We start from the raw sequence: 8,491 nt of genomic DNA, 5'->3' as shown, positions 1-8,491 counted from the left end.
ATATATAGAGGCAGTAGCATGTCTCTCTGCAAAATCTACAGTCTATTAAAAAATAAATAATTTTTAAATAAATAATAAATAAATGACTGGTAAATAATGTATCAGTCATTTCATTCTCTGACTATGTCATCTACTAGAAAAGGCAGCAGTACCCAATTCTCATCATTAAGAAGCTCAGTTTTTTTTTTCCCCTTTTTGAAGATGTTGTTTCTAATTTTAGTTTCTAAACTGCCTTGGCATTTACTATGTCCTGTAATCAGAAGACAAGTATTTGCCACAGATCAGAATGTATTCTGCCCAAGTCTTCTAAGTACTTCTTTTATTTCTACCTGTAAGGTGAGACAAAGAACATTCAGAAAACATTTCACTGATAGGCATGTCTGAACATCACAGAAGGATGCTATCATTTTGGTGATTAATTACCTTCAGCAAGCAAATTAGAATTCAAAAAAAAAACAAAAAAAGCAAAGAAAAGCAAACAAACAACAACAAATACCCAACAAAGTCTACAAAACTAGTCCATTGGAGGTGAACCTGAGGTGATGACTTTCTACTATTTCCTCACCACAGAGTTTAGAGTAGCTAATTGATCTTCACCTTGATACCATGAACCCACCATCTAAGTTTTATCAGCTTCTTTCTATCAGTGGTAGTCTTCTTAACTCCAATGGGATGAAAACCAACCAAAGCTGTGTCCCGTATTCAACAATTAAATAATAATAATATCCCACCAATACTTCAACTGTCCAACAGCAGTGCTTCCTGGAAGGTGACTGAATCAAACATGCTTAGCATTCTGTTTATGTTTCATACAACCAAACAATTAACGAGACACTAAGCGCCAAGTGCTCAATGGGAGTGAATCATTTTCCTAGTGTTTGGCCGTTCTAGTTAAGCATGTTAATATAGACTAACTGCTATTAACCCAAGCTCAAGATCACACCTTTGTTTCTGCTTAGACAACCCTGGTTCCTTCTTGTGTGATCCTTAGAATCACTGAGCATTTGTTTCTGGGACAAACAGTGATAACATACTCTTCCCCAAAGAACTCAGAACAGCGCCTGTTCAGCTTTTCCTTATCCTTGAGGTCAGCACTTGAGTGTCACATTCTTTGCATTCCTTTTTTTCTGTTCATTATCTCCCTGTTACCAGTTCCTTTCCTTCCCACACTCCCTGGAATCCCAGGCAGAGCATTTGATAATTAAAAATGTTTCTCATTCTTGAGAATTTAATACATGTATGCAATGAAATATAATCATAGAACCCTATTTCCTTCTCTAACCCCCTTGATTCCACCATATCCTGCTTCCACATTCATAATTGCCTCTCTCTCTCTCTCTCTCTCTCTCTCTCTCTCTCTCTCTCTCTCTCTCTCTTATTTATTTTGGGGGCTTGTTTTCTGTTATCCACTAAGTCCGGTCAGGTCAGTGATGTGAATTCTTTTCTGAGATGTGGCCAGTGATAAATAATTTAATTATTACTTGCTTGTGCATCAGTTGATTCTCCTGCAAAATAGCAGACAACCTCTCATGTAGATCCAACACCTTATAGCTTTGCTGTAAACTAAGTAGCCTCAGAGAAGGTGCTGAGACAGATAAGGTGATCATTCCTCCTAAAGCCTCCTCAGCACTGACTTAAGAAAGTTGCAGACTGAGTTCCTTTGACTTATGTTACGTCATTCAAACATCTCCTTTATGTATAAAACGAATGAATTTAATGTACAATAGTTATCATTACTTTTTAAGCTTTCTCTGGACAACAGTTCTGAAAAGTCCAGCATTTTATATTGAAGCAATGAAATAAATAAAGGTCTCCTGGAAGTCCATGTTGCTCCCCTTCTTGAAACAGTATTTGCAACATGAAACAACAGTTTCTGCTTTGTTTTCTGCACAGATTTCTAAATAAAGTGTTGTGATGCTAGGGAAAAACTTCATGGCAAAACCTATTTATGTTTTTCTTTAAAATTATTATATTTAAAGTTATTTTTGACAGTTGTATATATGCGTATTATATTTCCTTCATCTCCTTTTTTTTTACTACTGCTACACTGAGACTGTCATGCTCTAAAGGACACACATGACAAACTGACTCCTCAAGGTCTTACATTTAGCTGTGCTTCCTAGCCTGACCTACCTCATTATTCAACAGTCAAAAGCATAATGTTTCTCCCTTAAAGTTATTACTACATCATCTGCACACATCACTAATGGCACATGTTTTCTGCATGTGCTGCCTAGTCTACTGCCAGTGCTGCCGACCCTCTGTCTGCATTATGTTTGTCTGAGATTAACGAAATCTGTGTCTGGAAAAGTGTAGGTTACATATACATATTTTAAGACTATGTGTAGATCTGATGTATCTTGCCAAATTCATTGTCCTCTTGAGAAAAAGCCTAATAATCAGAATCTACTATAGCTTCTAAAACTAAAAAGAAAAAGCTCAAGGCATCACCACAAGTATTTTTCAAACACATATTAAGAAATTATCATAAACTTATTTGTTGGATTGGGGCAGGAAAATCCAACAAAATCATGCCTTGCAACTAGTCTCACCTAGGAGCATTATTAAAAAGAGGGGTTGTGGTAGTTTGAAACTGTTTGTCCCATGTCATGTGTCATTATTAGGAGATGTGGCCTCACTGGAGGAAGTACATAACTGCCTGAATATGCTTGGAGATGTTCTTCCTAGCTGCCTAGAATTCAGTCTTCTCTAAGTGGGCTTTGGCCTTCAGATCAAAATGTAGAACTCCTAGCTTCTCTTGCACCATGTCTGCTTGGAGCTGCCATGCTCTGCCTTTATGATAACAGAAAGAACCTCTGAACCTGTAAGCTGGCCCTCATTAAATGTTGTCCTTTATAAGAGTTGCCTTGGTCATGGTGTCTGATCACAGCAGTAAAAGAGTAAGATAATGTAATAAGGGGGCACAGAGGCTGCCTCTGGATGGTGGAAGGGAAGAAAGGAAGAGGGGAGGAGAGCACAGCCTTTTATCTGAGATAGGATGCACGTACAGGACCATATGCATTAGGGTGACAATGGGAATATATCATCTCTGAACAGCTAGTGATGATGTTTGTTTTGTTGTCTCTGGGCTGACAATGGAGGTGCCTGATTGCTGTTGTGGGGTTCCTAGGTCTGACCATGGACTGACTCTCTCTCTCTCTCTCTCTCTCTCTCTCTCTCTCTCTCTCTCTCTCTCTCTCTCTTTCTCTCTCTCTCTATCATAAGGGGTTAAAATGGGAAGTGATTGTAAGGTGGGGAGATAGGTGTCAGCTTTCTCAAATTATTTCCTACTGTCCAAGGATATCCTCAATTTGGTTGTGCAGTTGATTCCCACTGTTGGGCACATTCAATAGTTGTTGGCATCAGGCTCCTCTGTGGCCAGTGGGTTGGTAATTTTGTAAGAGGAACTGGCTCATTGTTTGGTAGAGAATATTTTTGGATTCATCATTGGAGGAATTTGGAGAAGAGGCTGATGGAGTAGGGTGCAAATGGTAAAAGCAGAAAAATGAGAAGAGGGATTAGGAGGGGCAGTATCTACTTTCATATGGGATTTTTAAAGGCCCAGGAATGATAGGCAATGAGTTGTTCCTTACGTTTTTGGAGGTGTGTTTGGAGCTGTTGGATTTTGTTTTTCACTATCCTGACTGGTTGATATAGAAGCAGCCTTCTCCTTAGAGAAAAAGACAAAGTCCACCCCCTTTATCTGTAAGAAGGTCTAGTCTCAGTTGGTTTTGAAGTATCACTGCAGCCAGAGTATTGATCTGTCACCAGAGTGAGAATGGTTTGGGCCACTTGTTGAAGATCCTGGATAAACTAAGAAGAGCATTGATTGTATAAGGTTAGGGAGGTAGCCTGCCCTGCTGTTCCAGTGGCAACACCCATGGTTATATTTGCAGCAGCTAGGAGAGGCAAGATTTGAATTGCTCTTTTGTTATGTCAGGTGGATATTGAGTCTAAGACCAGGATCAGTAGGGACTCTTTACCATGTGTTACTTCCAACTTAGGAAAGAGAAACACCAGTGTGAAAACTCCTCACAGCTGGTAGGAGGATGATGACAGACCTTAGTACCACAAAAAATCTAGGTGTTGTGGGCTGTAGGACATAGTGGCAGTGATGAGGTATTAAGAGTTACGGTTTTACTGCAGTCTAGGGAACTTAAGGCTCCTATAGAATGTATCCCAGATGTGTTAAAACATAGTGTGGTAGCTTCCTGGCAGGCATGGTGCAGGAGGAGCTGACGGTTCTGCATTTTGATCTGACTGTGGCCAGGAGAAAACAGACTCTTCCACACTGGCCATAGCTTCAAAGGCCACCATCACAATGATGCAATTCCTCCAACAAGACCATACCTCGTAACAGTACCACTCTCTATGTGCCAAGCAAATTCAACCCACCACAGGTGGATATAGGGATGATAGGAGTTTTGATTGTCTCCTGGAATCTGGCTAGAGAGCAATTCTCTAACCCTATTAGGAGAGATTGTTATAAGGGAGTCTGAACCTTTGAATTTCCATATGCAAAGGTTAACCTAGAGAGAAAACAAACAAGACGTAGAGGAGGAGAAACCTATGTCCAATCCAGTAGGTTATAGCATAGCTCCCAGAGGGAAGCATTTTTCTTCTAGAGTTAGAAACTAGGTGGTTGGTCTGGGCATCCTCTGAAGCTTAAGAGAGACAGGTCCTGTTGGTGAGACAGGTGAATCCAATGAAAGAGTCTCTCAAACTTAGAAGCTGTGAGGGTCAGGAGAATTAACTTAAAGGGACCCTGCCATTTAGAGGAATGAGATGAAGTGAGGGGTGATGGTCCAGCAGGGGAAAAAGGACCTGATCTATAATGTTGATAGGGAGGGGCAGGAGATAGTGTGTGGTCATGGTAGATGGTGGTCAGTTAAGTTTCATAGGAGGGAGTGGAGTTGACAAAGTAAGGGGGTAAGTAGGTGATCCTGAAGAGGCAAAAGTTTGGGTAAAAATTTGGGAGTCAGACTGGTCATCCATACTAGAGCTCAAAGAGTGTGATGTAAAAAGTTCACCTGGGGAAAGTCCATAGCCTAAAGAGAGCCAGTGGTAGGAGTTTTACCCAATAGAGGTGAAGTTCCTGTGACAGTTTGATAAGGGTGTTTTTAAAGGAGGGGTTAGTCTCTTCTAGCTTTCCTGATGACTGGAGGTCATATGGAATATGAAAATACCAAGGGATGTTGAGGGTTTTTGATTGGCTTTTAGAAACTTACGAGATGAATTCTGGATCATTGCCTGGCTGGAGGGAGGCTAAGATTCTGAGTCTAAGGATGATCTCATGAAGGAGAAGATCAGAGACTGTCTGAGCCCTTCTGTAGGTGGTGGGGAATGCCTCCACTCACCCTGAGAAGGTGTCCATCAAGACCAGGAGGTTATTGGCACATATGACAGTGAGCATATGGGCCAAGTCAAGTTGCCAGTCAGTCCCAGGGAAGAAACCTCTAACCTGGTGGGTGGAAAAACAGGGTCTATAATACCTTGAGTTGGGGTCTGACATCTGACAGATTTTGCCAGACCTTTGGATAAACCTTTTGATAGACCTTAAGAAACTTAAGTCCTCAGGGATAGGTTATAGATGGGTTTTAACAAAGTACAATAAGGCTTGGCTGTTAGAATGAAAGAGCTGGTGTAGATAGGACAGTTTGCTGAGTGTTAGGGGTGACAGGGGAGAAGTGGATTGTACTGTCAGAATGTCCTGTGCTGGGTGAAACAAGTCTAGGCCTCCAAGTACAGCAGCTCTAGATGCCTTGTTAGATGTTTTCCTTAAAGATGACAGAATTATCCATCTAGTGGTACTCACAGTAGACAATTCCTGTGGGGAAGAGCTGTGGGGAGATGGGAGGCTCTTAGGATGGCCATAATTTCGTTTGCATTTGTTATTTATCCCCCTTCTGTTCTAAGTAGCCTGCCGTCTTTCCATATAGCAGTATGGGACAGGAGAATATAGAAAACATATTTAGAGTCTGTATAGATATTTAGGTAGGTGTTGTCTCTGTGCCAATTGGAAGGTAAAGGTAAGATCTGTTAGTTCAATCTATTGATTTGTATTTGGGCTGGGAGGACTTGTGCCTCAACTACCTCAGTATCATAGCTAGCTTTGGGGTTTCTTTATGTAAAAAGGAGCTGCAATCTGTGTACCAGATATAGATGGCTTGAGGAAAAATTCCCTCCCTTATGTGTGTGGGATGGGGTAATAGTTCCTCCAAGGTTTCAAGGCATGAATGAGATAGTCATCAGTATTTCGTTGAGGAAGAAGATTTGAGATATTGAGAGGCGGATACAATTGAAAAACAAGTATAGAGCCTTCTATTAGTGCTACCTGAAGGGAAAAAAACCTCTGGAGAGAGGGAGTATTTATAAGCCTGTGTAAGTTTAAGAGCTGGGACAGGAGGGGGTTTGACTTCAGATCAAGAGTAGGTAGTTGGAGGGCTAAAATCTGTAGGTGGAGTGAAAGTAGGTGGGAGCATATGATCTTTAGAGCAGCCTGTACCTGGGGTGGGAAAGGATGAAGCTGAAGAAGCTGGGGGAGCTGTTGGTCAGGGATGGTAAGGAAGAGGCATTTTAGCTATATCAGGGATTGTGGACGTTTCAGCTGGTTGAGATTTCATAGCTAGGAGAAGCTGAGGTGGAAAACAGAAAGAACAGAGAGGTTTAGACTGAAAGTAAGTAAAAGCCTGAACATAGAAAAAGCCTTCCACTTTCCAGATCACTGGCTATAATTGCAAAATTTCCTTATAATAGGATCAAAACAACTGTTAGGCAGTCATTTAGAGACGTCATCTAGTGGGTATTGAGGCTAAATCTGAGTGCAAAGGCATATGAGTGTAGAAACCTTTAAATTGGGTGCTAGGAGAAGGGGTTTGAGACTCTCCAGGTGATATCCCTGTGGGGAGCCTCGAAGTATGGACAAAGATGTAATTCCCATGGATGAGGAGAGTGGCATCCTGGGGGTAAAGGTAATAATAGAGCAGGCATGGTACAGGCTGACTCAATAGGTTATAGCCAGGGAAGGGAGCAGGAGTGGGAGCGAGGAAGTGCATGGACCATGAGGTATTAGGAGATTTTATTTTTAGAGAAAAGGGAGTAGCCATGCCTTGAGAAGAGAGAAATCTCACTCAAGAGAAGAGGTCTGTGATAGAAAAGGGCCTTCTGAAGCCATGAAGACCATGGCCAGGATAGTGTACCCTGAAGCACACAAGGAGGGTACTGTGAGTTCATCAGCTGATTCCTCAGGTCCAGGGATGCATTATAACCACTCGAGGAGGGGAAACTCACTGATCTGCAAGTGTTGAGTAAAGAGGAAAAAGAAAGTCTGTATAGCATGCTGACTTGTATGGATTGGATTCTGGCCTATAGGTTTATCCTTTGCTTGGGTTAAGCAGCACTAGGACACCTCATCTGGGTCTGGGCCCCACTGTTAGATCTAGGTGTCAAAATCTGACAAAATCACACCATATAACATATCTCATGTGAGAGGTATGTTTAAAAGGGGGCTGGTAAGAGGACACAGAGGCTGCTTCTGGGTAGAGGGAGGGATGAAGGGAAGGGGGAGGAGAAGTGTGGCTTTTGACTGGGGATGTGGTATATGTGCAGGAGAAAATGCGACTGGAGGCAACAATGGAAATGTGTCACCTCTGGGCAGCTAGTGATGATATATCCTGTTGTCTCCAGATCCCTCAGGCTGACCATTAAGGTGCCTGATTTCAGAAACTATTTGCTTAGTGACATTGTAGTTTTGAAGGCCAAATAATGTAGTGAAAAATAATTAACATAATAGGGACACACACCTTGAAATAATCACTCTTTCTTACAATTAAAAAAAGTTTCTAATAAAATAAATATAGACCTCTTAAATTTTTTCTCTGAATTTCCCATATATTTAATATCTAGCTTTGAGTTTCTTGTGTGTATAAATATATGTTTTTGCATGTTTCCTTTACCTTTACCCCATTCTCACCTGCATTATTATTTTGAACTAATAGATCAATTTAGCTTGAGTAGCAATGCCACGTATGTCTCTAGTTATGGATTCAATTCATATTAAAACCAAAATGCCATTGGTTTTTGTATTTTCTGTCTTTGAAACCTCAAGTAATCAAAAGGTAGTAAAACTTAAGTCATACTGTACGTACTTATGAATAAGTACCTTGAGGATAAAAATAAATTAAAAATAAAAATCTTAGTGAACTGGATTCCAAACTACTATGGAAGCAAACAAATTCCATACTACAATACCTAGTGATTCCAGATACTATTTGCTTTCATGATAAACATTACCTGTGTGATTTTTTTTTAAGCACTCATTTATGCCTACATTCATTATGTTTGATTTCTTACTTTAAAAACATTCTATCTATAATAATGTTGTTGGTAATAGGATATTCACACTCATTTGGTGGTAGCAATTTGAAGCTCAATGTGAAATCTTTGGCAGGATGTGATGCCCATAAGAAGAGTTAAAAGCTGTGCTTCCATC

Source organism: Arvicanthis niloticus, chromosome 23 (assembly GCF_011762505.2).
Source record: "Arvicanthis niloticus isolate mArvNil1 chromosome 23, mArvNil1.pat.X, whole genome shotgun sequence".
Lineage (NCBI taxonomy): Eukaryota > Metazoa > Chordata > Mammalia > Rodentia > Muridae > Arvicanthis > Arvicanthis niloticus.
The sequence above is the reverse complement of the archived record's forward strand: the minus strand, read 5'-3'. Positions refer to the sequence as shown.